This window comes from Pieris napi, chromosome 18 (assembly GCF_905475465.1).
Source record: "Pieris napi chromosome 18, ilPieNapi1.2, whole genome shotgun sequence".
Classification (NCBI taxonomy): Eukaryota; Metazoa; Arthropoda; class Insecta; order Lepidoptera; family Pieridae; genus Pieris; species Pieris napi.
Window position 1 is genome coordinate 7,944,215 of NC_062251.1, and position 20,998 is coordinate 7,965,212.

Below are 20,998 nucleotides of genomic sequence, written 5' to 3' on the forward strand. Positions count from 1 at the left end.
CTCTGGTTTGATGTATGACATGTGGCGCCATCTTGTTGAAACCATGTTGCACTATTGTACCCGAGAAATTCTGACAGCTGCGGGAAAAAGAAATTGCGTAACATGGCTATGTATCGCTCAGTTTTTACTGTTTTAGTGTTTGAGGTACACCAAATGAAAACCGAAATAGAATTCACTAGCTTTATTGTCCTCTGACTTACATGGCGGTTATAGGGCGTCTGATTGATCCACGTGCAAGTGGAATTATGAAATAATGATACGTAGACAATATTACAAATACAATTGCGAAATTTCTATATAGACAATAATTACACCTCTACACTGTCACAGAATTCCCTCGCTGGTCTTCAAAGAAGAAGGGTCCGATGATTCCGTGTGCTGAAATAGCCGCCCAAACTGTCACTTTCGGCGAATGCAAAGGCTTTTGGTGTTGAAACGTGGTTTGTCTGAGGCCCAATAACGACTTATTTTGTTTATTTACGTTAATTAATAAATTATAGCCTCTTTTCGGACATGACAGTAATTCATTATTTTTCGTAGACTGTTTTTCATTCTACTGTTGCGTGTCCGTTTGCCAGGTGGCAAAAGCCTCCTCCAATCTTCTATTTATTATTGGATGGTTTCGGTCGAATTCCCCACGGGGACCAGCCGGGTCGGGGAATGTGTTTTTGTTTTGCTGTTGTTGTTTTGTTTTTTTTGTGTGATATTCCGTTTCCGGTTAGTAATTAAGTTAGGTATTTCTTTCAGACGTGGAGTAGGCTCTAATTTCTTGGTAATTCTGGAGATTTTTCTTGCCTTTGTTTGCTTGCATCCTTAAAATCAATAGGTACTTCATAGTAAAAACTTATTCATTATGTATGCTTTAAAATATCCGTCAACTTGTTCTGGAAAATTGTAGAAACATACTTTACGAGCATTCCGCTTCATGTTGTCAAATTTGGATTGCAACTGTTTAATAGTGTTATCTGAAAGGGCATTAAATTCTGCAGGAATCGCACTCAATGCCCTTTTTTTTTGCAAATTGTTAGTACTGTCTGTCTTTTTATTAAATAATATGTGTTTATGTTTTTCTATTACATTTCTAAATCTGTCCTTCTCTTCTTTTTCAAAATTTACCGAACGTTCTCTGATAGTCAATGAGTCACGTAAATAAATACATTTCTAACTATCCTCTCAATATAATATACATACTTTGCGCACATACAATTCATGCAATATAATATTAAAATATTAGCTTTATACTTTGGCGAAAAGGTTTCCATTATTTATATTAAAATTAAACACTTTTTAAAATTAGCCTTTCGAACAAAACAATAAACATCCAATATCAAACTTGACAGAATGTTTCAAATGACATTGTTTTTATCAATATTGTTATTACTAAAAATATCCCATAAAACATTACGTCAAAATAGCGTTACGCAAACAGGCAACCCCATTAACAATGACGAACTCATTTTTTAACAATGAAGCAACGCTAACAAGTTAACAGACGTTAAAGTTCATACGTGTCTGTAAAATTTTAACGAACGTAAGTTACGATAGCAAATGGTTTGAAACAACCGGGTCTTAGACACTGTGTTGCTGTACTGGTAGACGTTATTCTTTATAAAATTCATTAAATTTGCGCAGTCTTTCTATTTTAATTTGCTGCCCCCATAATGTAATATCAAAAGTTGGAGCTTTGTGTCTTGGGTCTAGAACTAAAGTGGTACAGTAAATCCAGTTGCTCTTCTTATAATGTTTAAGCATTTTATCTCGGGCTGCTTGGAAACCTAAAATTAGCCTTTCATCCACTTCAGTTCGATTAGGTTTCTCATCTAATTGTTTTACCATGGATTCAATTTTATCAAGCAATAGATTGAATGATACAATGACTACCGGTAATGTAACATAATTTTCTCCACCAAGTTTCGTTGATAAAAGTTTAAAGTTTATTTAAAACTTATGTATTTTTTCGAGTATTTGCCATTCAGTTTCTGTGATTTGAAAATCATACAATTCGGTAACTGAAACGCATAATATGTTAATGACAGTTCTCAGTTTTAAACCAAATCCAATTATATCATGTGTGGAATTCCATTTTGTTGGACAGTCGAGTATAGGATTCAGATTTGATGGCACGCCAACTGCTTCACAAGCAGACTGGAACTTCCTCTTTAATATCTCGCGTCTTTTTATTTTACTGGAAATACTGCGTAATTTTGTAATACCTGCACGTGTGTCAGCAATATTTGGCGCATATTCTTCATCTTCCTCAGTTACGTCTTCATAGTCTTCATACGGCTGTTCTTGTTCTTTATTGTCAGTTTCACTGTGTAATGCTAAGGTCTTTAGTAAATCTTGTACACCAAGGTTCAAAATGTGAGCAAAGCACAGGAAATGTTGATTTTCTGAATCAAAATGCAGCAGTTGTTTGCCAATTTCATACATAAATTTGGTATTTGTAGTTGCGTTGTCAACCGTGATACCCTGTATTTTATCAATTATGCAATATTCCAATAAACATTCGTGGAAAATCGTTGCGATATCTAACCCAGTATGTCGACCGCACGATGGTATAAAATCATGGACTACAGATCGATACTTCCATTCATTGTCTATATAATGAATAGTGATCCCGTAGAAACTCCTACCAGCAATGGACGTCCATCCATCAATGGTAACTGACATTTTACATGAATATTGTTGTAGTCGATTTTTAACATTCGATTGTAATTATTTGAGAAATAAAGTATCTTTGAACTGAAAGTGTAAAGATTTGATAACTTACCCATTTTTTAACTTCTTTGTAGGATTTCACAAACAAAACACATTGAAATGGTAAACGTATGTCGACAGCGCAAGAGAGCCGAAACTGAATATTTTTAAATGGTGTTTACATGAATAAGTATAGTTTTAGTAGACTGGCAATCATATCAGTGAATAGGTTGTTTCTTTCTCATTCATTTGATATACGACACAAACCATTCTGATATTATTTGTTTAAATTATCAGGTCTAAACAAGAACAACATAGTTTTGTCGTACCGGTCCGGTACCGACAACCGGCGTTGACGGAGCCATTTTTTTGTCGCACCGGTACGACAGCCGGAACTAAGAGGTTAAGTCTTCGAACGACTTGTTTTTTTAATAACAAATAAAAGCCACAATTTACTGAAAAAATACTATTTATTTTATTTTCAAAACTCCTTCCTTCAACTTGTGGCGGCGCGGGTTGTTACTATATAAAACTTTATACCTATTAAACTAATTATTTGTTGGAGACTCATCATCGTGTGCGCCACCACCTATAGCCCGTTCCGGAACTAGTACCTTCATAGGATTGGGACATAAAATAGGTGGGTGATGAGATATGCGTCTAGGAACTATGAGGATGGGTATATTGAGCAATCATTATTATAAAATAAGAATCCGGCGCAACCAACTTGAATACAAAACCGACAACGTTTTAAAAAGTTATGCTTTAATTGCCTGAAGCTATTTGAATATTCTTGTTTCATTTTTCTTTGCGCTTCTGATATTATTTGTCTTAATTCTATTTCATTGTTGGTTTCTTTCGCGTAAACCAGCTCTTTGAAAAATCCCCAAACAAAAAAGTCGATGGGGTTAAGATCTGGCAAACACGCAGGCCATTCGATCGGCTATGCACGCCCAATCCATCTATCTGGAAAAGTGGTATTCAAATGCTCTCTTACTTGTATTGTATAGTGACAGGGCGCGCCATCTTGTTGAAAAATCATTACTCGTCGAATATGAAGGTTCTAACAATTCACAAAGATTGTTTTGCAAAAAATTTAAATATTCCTGGCCCTTCAACCTAGCAGGTAATTCAATGGGTCCAATTAACTCTCCGTTTACCCCAGACCAAAGGTTGACACTAGCGCTTTTGGAGTTTGACTTGCCAAATGTGGGTTTTCGATGGTCCAGCTATGATAATTATGAAGGTTGAATACTCCATCCCTTTCGAATCGGGACTCGTCGGTCCATAGTATTTTATTAAAATAGTCAGGGTATTCTTCAGATCTTTGGATAAAAAAAAAAAAATATCGCTTATTACATAATTTGTTTTTATTCATCATCATATAAAAACATAAAACAAACCTATATTATTATTATAACTATCGCTTTTGGTGACATTAATTATAAATCTGTTTGAAACATTGTCGCTCATGTGGTCGAGACCATACATTTTGTCTTCTTCTTTAATTATATGAGAAATGCAGCTACTTCATTTTTCAGGTGTGATATGTTGAAGTCCTTCTTCAGAAAGTTTTTTTACTTCTGACATTTTGAAGGTTTTGTTATTTCTTACATCATATCCTGCCTGCGCCCGTACCATCTCTATGGGATTGAGCTGGTATGGCGCAGACGTAAAACAATTATTCCATGCTGCCATCGCGTCCACAATATAATTATCGCAATATTCTTGTTTGTGGTACCGTACAATGTCTATAAGAGTAACTTTAACCATTGCTGCTTCGAATAAAATATTTTTGCTTGTATTGCCACTCTTGTATTCTAGGTTTAGTCCAAGGCATATTAGGCAGCGATTCTAGTTTTCTGGAGTGGTAGGGTATTACAGACGGGGACGATGACACTGTCTGGTCAATCCATGCCTTCTTCGGTGCATGACCTTCAAGATAGTAAAAATATCAATTAATTTTTAAAAGTACAATTTAATGTGTGATGAATCCTCAATATTCGACTATTTATATTGTTCAAATACTTCTCCTTATTGTCATAGATTGGTTTGTTGGCATCAGCCATTTAATGTTGACATTTAGAGCGGGCGTACACGGCCTGCTCGAGCAGTTAACGGCTGACCGACGTACACGGACCGCTCGAGCGGTCGGCGTTGACTGCTTGAGCAGTCGGTTGTTGACTGCTCGAGCTGTTCTACCAACCGCTCGAGCAGTTGAATTTCTACCGCAGTCTAGTCATGGATTCTGACGAGGAAGCACTGCTTTTGCTGCTTCTGCTCAAGCGGAGACGACGGCGGTGACGTCAAAAGAGAAAATTTTGGGTTCATCCAATTTTGGAATTAAGAGAACAACATGGACAATTCCATCATGTGTTTATGGAACTTAGAAGTGATGAAGAAAATTTTTTCAACTATTTTAGGATGTCAGTATCTTCGTTTGATGAAATAAATAATATACTAAGGTCTAAAATTAAACGTGAAGACACAATCACGAGGAGAAGTATCCAAGCAGAAGAAAGACTAGCAGTAACATTGAGGTTCGAAAAATAAATAACAATTATTTAAATTTTTATTCATTAAAAATATTGGAAAATAATTCATCAGACATTACTGAAGATGATGAAAGGCCTTCAAATTGAGAGTTTTGGTCATCAGCCGCTGATGTAGAGGGGCCAGTCGCTGATGGAGAGGTAGAGGGGCCAGTATTATAACCATATTGACCAGGGTAATCATAAGGTGAATTCTGTGATGAATATCCCCTGCTCGCAGGATATATGTGATTTGTCATCCCTTTAAAGTATTTAATTACAAGTCGTCGGAAATATCTGCGAACCTGGCTTAATGACGTCATACAAACTGGAGAGATAGCAAAAAAATTGAAGATGTAAAAATAAAAAATATTTTATTTGTGTACTTATTTTTATTGATACTCGTACCTACTTGAAATTTACAAATACTTATTATTTACATTATTTAAAATTCAAATTATTTACAAATTTACAAATAATACAAAGAAAAAGTAGAGAGGAAGAGAAAGTGGCGAAACTATTCTAGAAAAGCCTCGACACCAGACATGGTAGCGCTGTCGTTTTCGTCATCTTCTATATTATCACTCAAAATGTTGTCTTCGGTTTCGCTGTCACTGTCTTCTCCTCCTAATGAAATTATTAATTCGCGTTCTTCATGTTCATATAATCTGTCATTATGCCAAAACTTATCTCTTAAGCGATCAACATGGTTGCATTCTTTTTTCCAATCTTCCGGGGTTATACTTTGGATCGCTGCCTTTGTTAACCTTTCTATATCTTTTTCTGATTGGTCAATATTTTTGTCTGCCACCCTTTGTTTCATCAAATTCCAAACATACTCAATAGGGTTGAGATCACAGTGGTAGGGTGGCAGACGTAATACCTCATGTCCATGAGCTCTAAATATTTCATCGATGAAATATACCTTCTCACGTTTATTTCTTTGAATCAACATATACAGTTCTCTTTTAGTCATTTTGTCATCAAATTCGATGTTGTGTTCTTGCAGCCATGTTTGCATTTCGTTTTTACGTGCACTGAAATTTGGCGGCTTATTTGCCTGCTTACTGTGATAGGGCGCGTTGTCCATGACAATTATTCCGTTGGGTGGAAGGTTCGGTATCAATTTCTCTTTAATGCATTTGGTAAAATTGGACGCATCCATTTCGTCATGGTAATCACCGGTTGTTGATTTACACTTATATAGGAGCTCGGCTCCTTGTATGAAACCGTTCTCATTACCTGCGTGTACCACAATCCAGCGCTGACCAGGAGAGTGATTTATTCGGACACTGGAATCACTACTATTTTGCCAACATTTTGAGACAGTATAGTGAGAATGTATCAAGGTTTCGTCGATAAATGTAACTGGTTTTTTTTCGGCACCACGTTCGTCATTTTCTTTCAGTCGCCTTAAATATTTTGCTCTCCAGGCTGCTATTTCAGGTCTTTGCACCAAAAAATCGCGTTTTCGTTTACATTTTTTAAAGCTGTACCCCAAATCATTTATTAGTATGTTTCTTAGGGCGTCTTTTTGGCCGGGAAAGTTGAGCTCCCGTTTTGCTATTGTAAGAATCTTTTTTTAAGTAGGTATTTCTTTTCTTGTGGTATAAAAACTTTCAACCAAAGAGCGTATCGCGCATAAATCAAAATTATCTAGATCTATTTTCTTTTTGTATTTTTTACGCTTTTTCCCTGGTGTCGAGAGCTTGATAGTGTCCGTGGCAACTGAAGCTGAAGTACTAGGTTGTGGATGCTCACCATCTTCGAAGGACGTCATGTCTTCCTGAACATTCGCTGCTCGCGCTGTTTCTGTTTGTATTTTTTTTGCTTCACGTTTTATTGTCATTATTGTCGTTTTAGATAAACCAGTTGCAGCACAAGCCCTTTTTGTTGCTTGTTCAACCGGCACAGTGAAAGAGCCGTGTTTTTTTTCATTTTCAAAGAATTGGATTACTTTGAGCACTAAATTCCGCTCTGCACTATGTATAGTCCTACCCATCTTACATACAGCACTAAATAGGTAGTTTATGTAATATTTCACCAAACAGAGAAACAATAAACACTAAAATGCGATTACGAAAGCAAGAATAATACACGTGTGTCGGCGATTGCGTTGGCAACGGTACTGGATAGGCGAAAACGGGGCGGGGTGCGGGGAAGCGCCAGGGGAAGCGCATTCCAGCGAGGTTCGCAGATATTTCCGACGGCTTGTACATCCGTTATCGATGCTAGATAAAATCGGAATAAACAAACATATTTTATTTAATTAAAATGTTAAACGCGGTAAATGCTGTATCAGCAGAGCAATTCCTAGAAGCCGGCACGTTGACCATACACGTGCCGCGATGTCAGCGATGTACTTTAGGGTACCGTATGTAATTGACGCGTCTAATATGGTAAGGATGATATTTATTTATATTCAGTAGACGGTGCACGGTCGTTTTCGGGATTCCAGTACGCCGTGATATTGTTCTTACAGAGGTCGAAGGGTCTTGCTGTATTTCGTCAAGCACAATGTCTTGAGTATTGATATTCGCTTGTCTTCCGGAGCTCGTACCACCAATGCCACTGCCAGGTATTCTGCCTTTCGAATAACATCTCTGGACTCCCACGAATACACGGTAATCTGGATGACGCGCATTAGGATATCTTTCTCTATAAAGGCCTGCAGCAGCACTAGCGTTGCTCCTGCATTCAACATAGATGAAGTGCATGTTGGCGTATTCTTGTCCCGTATATTCAATCCGCGGCATTTTGATTAATCGCGGAATAGCGGCCATTTCTCCGCGGAAGTTAGCTTTCACCGGAAATTGTGGTGGGATTATTGCTGTAGACTCTACTTTTCATGTATCCCCACAGGAAAAAGTCTGGTCGGGTTAAATGCGATGAAATGTTACCTCGGCGCGAAATGAGTTTTCCAGTAAACATCTCCTTTACGACTGCCAAACTCTGGTTTGATGTATGACATGTGGCGCCATCTTGTTGAAACCATGTTGCACTATTGTACCCGTGAAATTCTGACAGCTGCGGGAAAAAGTAATTGCGTAACATGGCTATGTATCGCTCAGTTTTTACTGTTTTAGTGTTTGAGGTACACCAAATGAAAACCGAAATAAAATTCACTAGCTTTATTATCCTCTGACTTACATGGCGGTTATAGGGCGACTGATTGATCCACGTGCAAGTGGAATTATGAAATAATGATACGTAGACAATATTACAAATACAATTGCGAAATTTCTATATAGACAATAATTACACCTCTAATTATAACTAAACCCCGTAAGGTCGAATGTCACCGTTCTTTTTAGGCACTACATGTAGTGGACTGGCCCACGAACTACTCGATGGTCTGCATATCCCTAACTCCTGCATCAGTCAAATCATACCTGTGAGGTGGCAGCTTCCTTGCACGCGTATACACTGGCGGGCCTGTTGTCTCAATATGGTGATAGACGGAAGGCTCTGGCACTTCCTTATAAATAGGTGGACGCGTGATTTCCTTGAATTGCTCAAGTAATTCCGCGTACGGCTGGCTACTACTAATACTCTTCACCGCTCCTATCGAGTTTACACTCTTTGATCCACAAACGTACAAATTAGTAACTAGGTCGACTAATCTATTATTATACAGGGTGTTTGGTGCATCGTTTGCCAAATCAAAATGGTGGATTGGGGGGGTCTTTATCTATTATCCCAGGCCCCACAAAGTTCTTGGGCCAACGGAATAATTAATGTCGATTTTTTAAATGTTTTCTTTAAATTATCCAATATTTGACTTTCAAAGGTAAATAAAATAAATTTTACAGTAAGTACACATAATGTTAATTTTTTCTTTATCTACAATAGTGTACCAATCCAAAAAATAAGAAATTACTTGCCAGCAGTATGTAGTTTTTTTTTATTAACTCGCAAAGTGTTAAAAAAATATTTTTTTTTAAACTAAGTTCAATTTTGAACGTTAATTAAAAAAAAACTAAAAGCGCTGATGTTCTTCGAATCATTTTAAAAACTACTCTGGACTATCACAATTCTAACAGTATTATTTATTATAAATAAAAACTTTTACTATCTCCATTAATTTTAAAACTTATGTTTAGGGTATTGCGTGGGAGGAAATTAAAAAACATAGAAAATGTAATTTTTATCATTTTTATTATTTTTTCCCTATTTAAGATTTGTAATCTTGCTCAAATTGTTGTCCCCTATTGCGAATGCACGCGCGACACCTATCTCTGACTTCGACGGTTGTCGTATGAAGATTCATTTCTTGCCGAATAGTGACAAAAGCATCTTCTATTCTCTGGGTTAACTCCTCCGTTGTCTCAACCTCCGTCGCATACACAATTGCTTTGGCTCGTCCCCAGATGTAAAAATCCAGTGGAGTTAGGTTCTGGTGAACGTGGTGGCATGCGATAGGACCATCTCTTCCAATCCACGAATTTGGGAATACATTATCCAAATGTTCTCGCACGGTTACTCTCCAGTGTGCTGGGCAGCCATCGTGTTGGAATACTAGCCCGTTTTCATTAAAAATGGGCAACTCAGCCATAGCCTTAAAAAAGATCGTGAAATGAAGCGGGCAAATCGTCCATTATTCACAAATTCTACTGCTTCCGCTATTCTCTGTCTAAGCCCTTCTACATTTTGAATCGACTTGGAATAGACTTTTTCCTTTACTGCTCCCCAGTAAAAAAAATCAAGAGGATTTAAATCGGGTGAGCGGGCGGGCCACGAGATTGTACCACCCCGCCCTATCCATCTGTCTGGATACTCCTCGTTAAGGTGGTTTCGAACTAAGCGGCTGTAATGCGCTGGACAACCATCTTGCTGGAACCACATATCTCGTAAAATAGTAAGCGGCACGTCCTCCAGCATATTGGGCAAATGATTTTGTAAGAAATCTAAATAAATTTCAGCATTTAAAACTTCTGGTAACTCAAAAGGCCCTATGACTTTTCCGTTCAAAATTCCAGTCCACATGTTAACTTTGAAACGGTACTGTGATCTGTCTGTCTGGTCTCATCAATCGTGGATTTTCGACGTGCCACTCGTGCAGATTGTGTAGGTAGCCGTCTTTTTTAAAAGCTGATTCATCCGACCATACATTTTTTTCTAAGAATTGTGGGTCTTCTCGGTGTTTTTGAATTATTGTTTGGCAAAAAGCAACCCGAGGTTCATAATCTCGAGGTAATAAGGATTGTACTCGCTGTACATGAAATGGATGGAACTCATTTTTTTGTAGTATTCGGTGAGCTGTACTTTTGGGCACACCTGTGCTGGCCTCAATTCCACGTACCGAACAACTTGGGTCCTCATCAACTGCTTGAAGGACAACTGCCTCGTAGGGTAGTGAAATTCTACCTTCACCGTGCACTTGGTTTGGCAGTCGGCCCTCAGAGAACAGTAGACGGTGCGGTGCACATTGGTAACAATTTTTCATTTCTTCTTGTTCTTTCATTTTCTTATTTCTAAGGATTTGGATTTTTTTCTGCAAAGTTGTTAATGTAAGCAGAATAGGTCTTTTTTATTATAGTTTTGTACAAAAATAATATGCTTATAATTAGCCAACGTTCGAATACAACTTTTATTAACAAAAATTGATTGACAGAATTTAGAGAGTGACAGTTGACAATAGGTTAATGGAATACAATTCAAATTCTAAATATCAAGGTTTTACATCAATATTTTTTTCCATTTTCCTCTTTTTTACCAAGACGTTGCACTTTATTTATTTCGCTATATGTATGCTATAAAATATCCGTCAACTTGTTCTGGAAAATTGTAGAAACATACTTTACGAGCATCCCGCTTCATGTTGTGAAATTTGGCTTGCAACTGTTTAATAGTTCGAGTGTTATCTGAAAGGGCATTAAATTCTGCAGGAATCGCACTCAATGCCCTTTTTTTTTGCAAATCATTAGTACTGCTACTGTCTGTCTTTTTATTAAATATGTGTTTATGTTAATAAAACACTGTTTTGACCGGATTGAAGTTATGTATTATTATAAATTTACAACTATTTAACATAATCAGTCACCGTGACCACGCACGCTGTAAAGCACGCGAAACGTCGGATAAATTTAAAATTATGTTAAATAGTTGTAAATTTATAATAATACATAACTTCAATCCGGTCAAAACAGTGTTTTATTTAAATGAGTTATGTTAATCAAAGACAATACTATGTGTTTATGTTTTTCTATTACATTTCTAAATCTGTCCTTCTCTTCTTTTCCAAAATTTACCGAACGTTCTCTGATAGTCAATGAGTCACGTAAAAAAATACATTTCTAACTATCCTCTCAATATAATATGCATACTTTGCGCATATACAATTCATACAATATAATATTAAAATATTAGCTTTATACTTTGGCGAAAAGGTTTCCATTATTTATATTAAAATTAAACACTTTTTAAAATTAGCCTTTCGAACAAAACAATAAACATCCAATGTCAAACTTGACAGAATGTTTCAAATGACATTGTTTTTATCAATATTGTTATTACTAAAAATATCCCATAAAACATTACGTCAAAATAGCGTTACGCAAACAGGCAACCCCATTAACAATGACGAACTCATTTTTTAACAATGAAGCAACGCTAACAAGTTAACAGACGTTAAAGTTCATACGTGTCTGTAAAATTTTAACGAACGTAAGTTACGATAGCAAATGGTTTGAAACAACCGGGTCTTAGACACTGTGTTGCTGTACTGGTAGACGTTATTCTTTATAAAATTCATTAAATTTGCGCAGGCTTTCTATTTTAATTTGCTGCCCCCATAATGTAATATCAAAAGTTGGAGCTTTGTGTCTTGGGTCTAGAACTAAAGTGGTACAGTAAATCCAGTTGCTCTTCTTATAATGTTTAAGCATTTTATCTCGGGCTGCTTGGAAACCTAAAATTAGCCTTTCATCCACTTCAGTTCGATTAGGTTTCTCATCTAATTGTTTTACTATGGATTCAATTTTATCAAGCAATAGATTGAATGATACACTGACTACCGGTAATGTAACATAATTTTCTCCACCAAGTTTCGTTGATAAAAGTTTACTAAAAATTTATGTATTTTTTCGAGTATTTGCCATTCGGTTTCTGTGATTTGAAAATCATACGATTCGGTAACTGAAACGCATAATATGTTAATGACAGTTCTCACTTTTAAACCAAATCCAATTATATCATGTGTGGAATTCCATTTTGTTGGACAGTCGAGTATAGGATTCAGATTTGATGGCACGCCAACTGCTTCACAAGCAGACTGGAACTTCCTCTTTAATATCTCGCTTCTTTTTATTTTACTGGAAATACTGCGTAATTTTGTAATACCTGCACGTGAGTCAGCAATATTTGGCGCATATTCTTCATCTTCCTCAGTTTCGTCTTCATACGGCTGTTCTTGTTCTTTCTTGTCAGTTTCACTGTGTAATGCTAAGGTCTTTAGTAAATCTTGTACACCAAGGTTCAAAATGTGAGCAAAGCACAGGAAATGTTTATTGTCTGAATCAAAATGCAGCAGTTGTTTGCCAAGTTCATACATAAATTTGGTATTTGCAGTTGCGTTGTCCACCGTGATACCCTGTATTTTATCAATTATGCAATATTCCAATAAACATTCGTGGAAAATCGTTGCAATATCTAACCCAGTATGTCGACCGCGCGATGGTATAAAATTAAGGACTACATACCGATACTTCCATTCATTGTCTATATAATGAATAGTGATCCCGTAGAAAGTCCTACCAGCAATGGACGACCATCCATCAATGGTAAATGACATTTTACATGAATATTGTTGTAGTCGATTTTTAACGTTCGATTGTAGTTCTTCAAATCGCTGTTTGACTTTCCTACTTAGTGTCGACCTTTTAGGAAATATCGTATTCGGGCAAATCGATCAAAAATATTCCTGGGTATCTTCATCATCGAAAAATGAGAAAGGAAGATATTTTTTTACAATCCAATTAACTGTAGCTGTTATGAAGTTGTCACTGCGGTTTAGAAACTAATATTTTTATTTTATTCGAGTATAGTTTCATAACACGACGTACATAACTAATTACTCAAAAATTTCTCTTCGGATCAACCGTGGTAGGGACAAGAAAAAGATGGCGCGTAACCTTAAAATGTGACAAATGTCTGTAAATTTTTTTCCAACGCCGATAAAGAAGTTTGACTTCAAAAAGCAACATGGCGCGTAACCTGCTACAAAATTTCTCCCATACGTCGATAAAGAAGTTTCACTTCAAAAGATGGCGCGTAACGAAAAAATGTTACACTAAATGTTTTTCCAACCCCGATAAAGAAGTTTCACTTCAAAAATATATAATAACGATAACAATGATAGTAATACTAATAATTCTATTCGTTTAATATAATTCTGTAATAATCTTAGTACTACATAGTAGTACAGTAATAAGTTAAAATGAAATAATTGTATTTGTATTCATGTCTATGATAATTAAAGCCTTTTGTTAAACTTTATCTAATTTAACTTTATTTAACCAATTTCTGTAAAGTTGCATAATATAGTAGATCATTTTTCGAAAAATATGGTCATAAAGAAGTTTCACTTCTTACGTGTGTACACCTAGTACACGCACACATTTTTTTATTTTTCTTTGCGCTTCTGATATTTTTTGTCTTAATTCTATTTCATTGTTGGTTTCTTTCGCGTAAACCAGCTCTTTGAAAAATCCCCAAACAAAAAAGTCGATGGGGTTAAGATCTGGCAAACACGCAGGCCATTCGATCGGCCATGCACGCCCAATCCATCTATCTGGAAAAGTGGTATTCAAATGCTCTCTTACTTGTATTGTATAGTGACAGGGCGCGCCATCTTGTTGAAAAATCATTACTCGTCGAATATGAAGGTTCTAACAATTCACAAAGATTGTTTTGCAAAAAATTTAAATATTCCTGGCCATTCAACCTAGCGGGTAATTCAAAGGGTCCAATTAACTCTCCGTTGAACCCAGACCAAAGGTTGACACTAAAGCGCGTTTGGAGTTTGACTTGCCAAATATGGGTTTTCGATGGTCCAGCTATGATAATTATGAAGGTTGAACACTCCAGCCCTTTCGAATCGGGACTCGTCGGTCCATAGTATTTTATTAAAAAAGTCAGGGAGACTTCAGAACTTTGGATAAAAATAAAAAACATCGCTTATTACATAATTTGTTTTTATTCATCATCATATAAAAACATAAAACAAACCTATATTATTATTATTATAACTATCGCTTTTGGTGACATTAATTATAAATCTGTTTGAAACATTGTCGCTCATGTGGTCGAGACCATACATTTTTTCTTCTTTTTTAATTATATGAGAAATGCAGCTACTTCATTTTTCAGGTGTGATATGTTGAAATCCTTCTTCAGAAAGTTTTTGCTTTCGCTGCCATCTCGTCCACATCATAATTATCTTGTTCTATCTATGTTCTTGTTTAAGGTACCGTACAATGTCTATAAGAGTAGCTTTAACCATTGTTGCTTCGAAAGAAATATTTTTGCTTGTTAGCCACTCTTGTATTCTTGGTTTAGTCCAAGGCATTTTAAGCAGCGATTCTAGTTTTCTGGAGTGGTAGGGAGCACTACTACGGAATTTGGTTTTAGTTTTGGCAAGACCCCCCTAAACCATTTCTCAAAGGAATCGGCATTCATCTCTTGATGATAATCTTCTTTATTTTTTGGCTTCAAATATTTATAAGCTGTCTTCTATGAATCCTTTTTATATGGCCTATATGGCCGATAATTAATCGTTTGCCTTTTCCTGAAGGCTGTTTTAAGCTAGTGGTCAAGCCATCTAGGAAGGCCTTGTGGGACAATGACACTGTCTGGTCAACCCATGCCTTCTTCGGTGCATGACCTTCAAGATAGTGAAAAATATCAATTAATTATTAAAAGTACAATTTAATGTGTGATGAATCCTCAATATTCGACTATTTATATTGTTCAAATACATCTCCTTACTGTCATAGATTGGTTTGTTGGCATCAGCCATTTAATGTCGACATTTAGAGCTCGGCGTACACGGACTGCTCGAGCAGTTAACGGCTGACCGACGTACACGGACTGCTCGAGCGGTCGGCGTTGACTGCTTGAGCAGTCGGTTGTTGACTGCTCGAGCTGTCTCTATCAACCGCTCGAGCAGTTGAATTTCTACCGCAGTCTAGTCATGGATTCTGACGAGGAAGCACTGCTATTGCTGCTTCTGCTCAAGCGGAGACGACGGCGGCGACGTCAAAAGAGAAAATTTTGGGTTCATCCAGTTTTGGAATTAAGAGAACAACATGGACAATTCCATCATTTGTTTATGGAACTTAGAAGTGATGAAGAAAAAATTTTCAACTATTTTAGGATGTCAGTGTCTTCGTTTGATGAAATGAATAATATACTAAGGTCTAAAATTAAACGTGAAGACACAATCATGAGGAGAAGTATCCAAGCAGAAGAAAGACTAGCAGTAACATCGAGGTTCGAAAAATAAATAACAATTATTTAAATTTTTATTCATTAAAAATATTGGAAAATAATTCATCAGACATTACTGAAGATGATGAAAGGTCTTCAAATTGAGAGTTTTGGTCATCAGCCGCTGATGTAGAGGGGCCAGTCGCTGATGGAGAGGTAGAGGGGCCAGTATTATAACCATATTGTCCACGGTAATCATAAGGTGAATTCTGTGATGAATATCCCCTGCTCGCAGGATATATGTGATTTGTCATCCCTTTAAAGTATTTAATTACGTTAAGTATTTCTGTCTTAGCATCTAATTTATACTGCACATTAATTTTTTATACTCGCCAACTAATGAAAACAATTTATCTTCATCTTCAACAATGCTCGAATTCTGTGATTTTTCATCGAAGCGTTTAGCAAATTTTTCAATTAAGACGTTCTCATCTGTGATTGTAGTATTTAATTTTCTTTGTATTCTTTGTAACACTCTGTAAACTGAGGTTACACCAATAACCATAATGTCAGTTGTTTTCGAACACATTCTGTTTTTTCGGGAGCCTCAATAGGTAATAGCAGCAGCTTTCTCCTCAAATACGTGTTTGAAGACGTTTTGTATCATAAGTTTTTCGATAACGCTTAAGGAAATAGTTTGTGAGATTTGTCCAGTACTCTGTACTAAGGAATGAGCTTGCGCAAGATTTGCGAGCATAGAGACGTAACCCTCTTCTGTAGTAATCTCTTCCTCCTCCATGTCTGTCAATTCCTCGTCCGACTCTAGATAGTCGTTATTCAAATTTTCATGATGTCTAGTTTGAATGAATTAGGAAATTTCAAATTCCCAACACCAATTAAAATTGTATAAGCAAAACTAAGCCGTTTACCACCGAACTGTCTGCAAAACGAAAAGACACAAGATCCTAGAAGACTAGCTTTTGCCTACCGAATATCTATTGTTTATCATCAGTTTCTTCTGGTTTTTGGTGATGTCGCAACATTTTACTTTCATTATTATTTGACCCACCTGACGTTGTCCAGTCTTGACTATGAATATTGATTTCGAATTGATATAATAATATACCTAAAAAATGAATGACTAAAAAAATATTTCTGAACAAAAGTGTTTATTATTCTATTGCTTTATGATATACAACATTCTTTGTTTGTTTTTCTGGCGCATATATAAATAGTTTTGTTGTTATTGCGACGCGGGGGGGAACAGGCGACATAACTGGCCATGTAGAAAACATGGATTTTTAAAATTAATGCCGCAAACAATAAGCGACTGCTCTTGAGATTTATTTATCGACATTGCAAATGCTTGCCGCACTGGAAATTGTAACTGTTTAAAGTCGAATGGCATGTCGTTTTGACAAAAAGAATCCGTGTAATCAAAATGTCTTTGCCTTTATACTTCCCTTTCAAAGTTGTGGCTTCGATGACGTTGCTCATTAATTTCTTCACCGTAAGGCGGGTGCCATTACAACGTGGCTGGTTTATACTCTGCAACATAACGATTACCGATCCGATCTTTAGTTGCAGATTATAAGGTGGTAATCCGGGCAATTCCAGCTAATTGAGGACTCCGTTTTGGATAGTTGACAAAATCATTTTGGTTAGTAACGGAATAAATCTTATTTTGAATCTGGAAATTCATTTCGTTGACATCAAGTGCGAAAACCTCGATGAGTTGTGTCTTTGTTTCAGTAAAGTGACAAAAATTGGTAGGGAATGTGATGTATCCAGACGATGAGTCGACAGGTATTTTGCCATTACCAATATCGAGCAATTGTTTGGAAAAAGCTTCTCTAGATAGCTCGTTCTGCAATTCGTCTCGCAAGTTTATATTTAATTTTAGCGTTTCCATAAAATGAATGACTAAACATGCGTTCAGTTCGTCGGCTGGCATTGATTGTGGTATATTTGTAGTGTTTGGCAAAAATCAACTGATAATCAAAAAATCATTGCAACACCAAACCGGTTTTGGTTGTTTCGGAAATCTTGCAACGTGCGCTCTAATGCTTCCTAATTATTTTATATGTATTTTATCAATATAATAACTCTGAACATCCTCTTTGACGATATTTTCAGCACGCATTCTGTCAATGTTATGTCAAACGCCATAAGGTTACATCAAATAGTTTCAATTGTAAAAGCGCTATGCACTGAAAATAAAAATAGGTTCTGCCAGTCTTGAGTACATATGCTTATGTAACATTTCTGGATTAATTGTGACAAATGCGTAGCAACGGTTATTCGAGCTCCTCGAGGGATTCTTTTAACTATGGGTATACTATTTTTCATACGGCTAATATATGTGTGGAAAGGAATTGGATCGTTGGCTACATAAGTAGGCGCACTTGGAATAATAGGATGGATTTCTAAAGGTGAACTGTTTTGGCTAATACATTTCCTTTTTTTTCTGGTGTGTATGTTGTGGCCTTTCAAAAGATTTGAATGACTTGTTGCACTGTGTACATGTATGGGTCGCGTTCGACGTGCCATCACAAGATTGGGTCACGGACTGCATTAACAAATTGAATAACTTAAAACAAATCTAAAAACAATAAACAAACTTCAAATAAACACTGAAAAAATATAAAAGTTACAAGTCAAATTATGACGGCAGCTTGTTTTGGTCACAAGACGCATGCGTGGTTACGTAAAAGCCAAACAGAAGGGTCTTGCAAATGACTAGTGGAATTATTCTCTTATTTTAGCGAACATTGTCATATCTACATCAGTCTCCATTTTTCTTTTCATTAGTTCTCTCCGTTTGTTATCACGAGACCTTTCGCGACGGAGGTGTTCGGCATGAATTGCAGGATTTTCTTATTTTTGTGTAGAACCATTCACAACATTTATTTTTTAAAGATTCCGTAAACATCAATTTTGAATGAGTCGCTCGAAGATTTCGGTCGGTCTGGTGGCCAATCCACCGGTCCGAGACGAGAGATAAATTCTGCTTCTCTGAAGCCGCCTGCATTCAACCGTTTTACGCGTTTTTGCGCACATAGCGCAAGTGGGAACGGTGGCTGGGCAGCGGTTTTTGGTGTCTTTGTAGTGTGTTCTTACACTGTAGGAAAGGAGAGAAATTCTCACAGTGGACTCTCTGATATGATATAGACACTTACATGTGTAGTATGAAGAAAAAAAGGTTTTGAAGTGGTTTTTTACGTACAGCTAATTTATGAATGTGCCGCAGGGGATCTGTTAACGTTGCAAGCAATAAATTTTCTGGGTGTGCGAAGTATCTCTTTCTTACTCTCGTCATTTCTTCTTTTTGCAAAATGTTATTGTTAGAAAATATGCTTGTTAAAAGTAAATCAAGTATGGACTCCCTTGTGTCCTTTATATAATCCTAGTCATTTATAATGCCGTAAGGATTAGAAGGTCCGATAGTTTGCTTGAGTAGCACGGTGCTGGTGGTCCCAGAAATGCATTTCTTATTTTTGCATTGTATGCCTCCTCACAAATGGTTTTTTCACGGTCTTTATTTAATTTTTTTTAATAACTCTTTCCGGCGCGTGGAAGTGGTAGGGGGTGATAACCCTACCCCTCTCCCCCACTTGCAATCCTCATTAATGACGACGTATTTCTAAATTTTTACCTTAACAATGTTGTGGATAGAATTCCTTTTTAAAAAAAGACCAAAAGAAAAAGGTTGAACTGTAACATTATCATTAGGACTTTGCTGAGTTGTTTGTATATGAACAACATATGGTGCTGCATCACTTGCCTGATATGTCAATCGAGCTACAGATTCTGTTTTTATAATGATTGGACGAGTTAAGTTCCGAGTCAGTGAGCAGGGAAGCAGAGCTCCATCAAGCCGGAACCCGCTTTAGAAAAAACTTGATTTTTCTAAATTTACTTTTATCTACAAACGATGCTAGTAAATGTAGTAAACTTTATTTTTTTGTAGTATCATTAATTGCGCCGAAAAAATAATTAATACCGCGCAAAGCAGGAAAGGGGTTCAAGATGTGTATCTATCACAGGTAGAATCAATGAGCTTAATTTTTTGCATTTCAAACAGGTTGAATTGACAGTTAACGAAGGCACTCCTGTAAACATTTGGGTAATTGTGTTGCTTAAGTTTAAATTGCAGTCTACTATACCATCTTTGATTTGCTTAAATCGAAGAATGATATTTGCTCTTTTTCGATAGACACTTGCATTTATACCTTTGCTCGAAATTAATTTTATAATTTCAAATACGTCTGAGTTGTTTTCATCTATGTAGTTATGATAGGTAAATCGATCGACGTAAGCGATAAGTACACAGTGTAGAGCTGAATCAATAGGACACTTTTTACTCAGTTTCACTACTCCTTCTTTCATTTGTAACGGCTTCAAACAATTACCATTAATTAATAATCCTATTTTATTTTTGGATTTTGGTCTCTTGTGTTTATTTTCAATATCCGGGTTATATTGTATTCTTGGCATAATGACTAGTTTTTTTATTCTTTAAAAGACCACCCCATTCATCTTGTAGATTTAAATAACTGTACTTATTATCGTCTTGAGTTATAGAAGTTGAATTATATTCACTCTTATTATTATCAGAAATTGGAGTCAACAAGTTAATTAATTTATCACGAGTACTGCTGCTATTGTTAAGAGTGGATGAAAAATTCTTCAACATCGGTGGCGATTTTTTGTTTATGTCCAGCATATTTTCTTTATTCTGTTTCGATTCATCTAAATTAGTTTCAATATCATCATTTTCATAATGTGTTGTACACAAATCAGCAACACTCATTTCTAAATCACTGTTACCAATGTTGAAATCTTCGATTTTTTCTATTTTTATTATGCTGCTTAAATCATTGAGAAGACTGTTTGTTATTTTTGGAAGTGATAAGTCAATTGGATTTATTGCGGAGATAAGTGTAGAAAATTACTTCAATAATGTGTTTATCAGTAGGTTACTTATTCGTTCCGTGAAGTTTTGTGTGAAACACTCGCTTGGGGTTTCATTCAAATGCTGAATCCATTCGATCACATCCACATTTATATTACCTAAATTGTCTTCCTGTTGCGCTGCAATAAGATCCCAAAGCTGGATCACCGCGTACACTTCTATATCACCAAAGTTGCTAGCTTGGTATAATTGCGTGAGTATTAAGTTTACATCTCCATGTAGTTTTATTAGTGGTACATCATGTGTCCACAAGTTCAATAGTCTGTTGGTCGATATATACTGAATCCACTCTTGCTTGCTCTCATTTAGCATTATGTCGTATAAGTTCACTAGGGTATTGTTCATCTCAATCACACACACTGCA

General features: G+C 36.3%; 1 pseudogene; it reads right to left on the reverse strand.

Moving 5' to 3' along the window:
* Positions 1 to 5,504: 5,504 nt before the first annotated feature.
* LOC125058612 lies at positions 5,505 to 7,443 on the reverse strand (annotated as a pseudogene).
* Between the last annotated feature and the right edge of the window lie 13,555 nt (positions 7,444 to 20,998).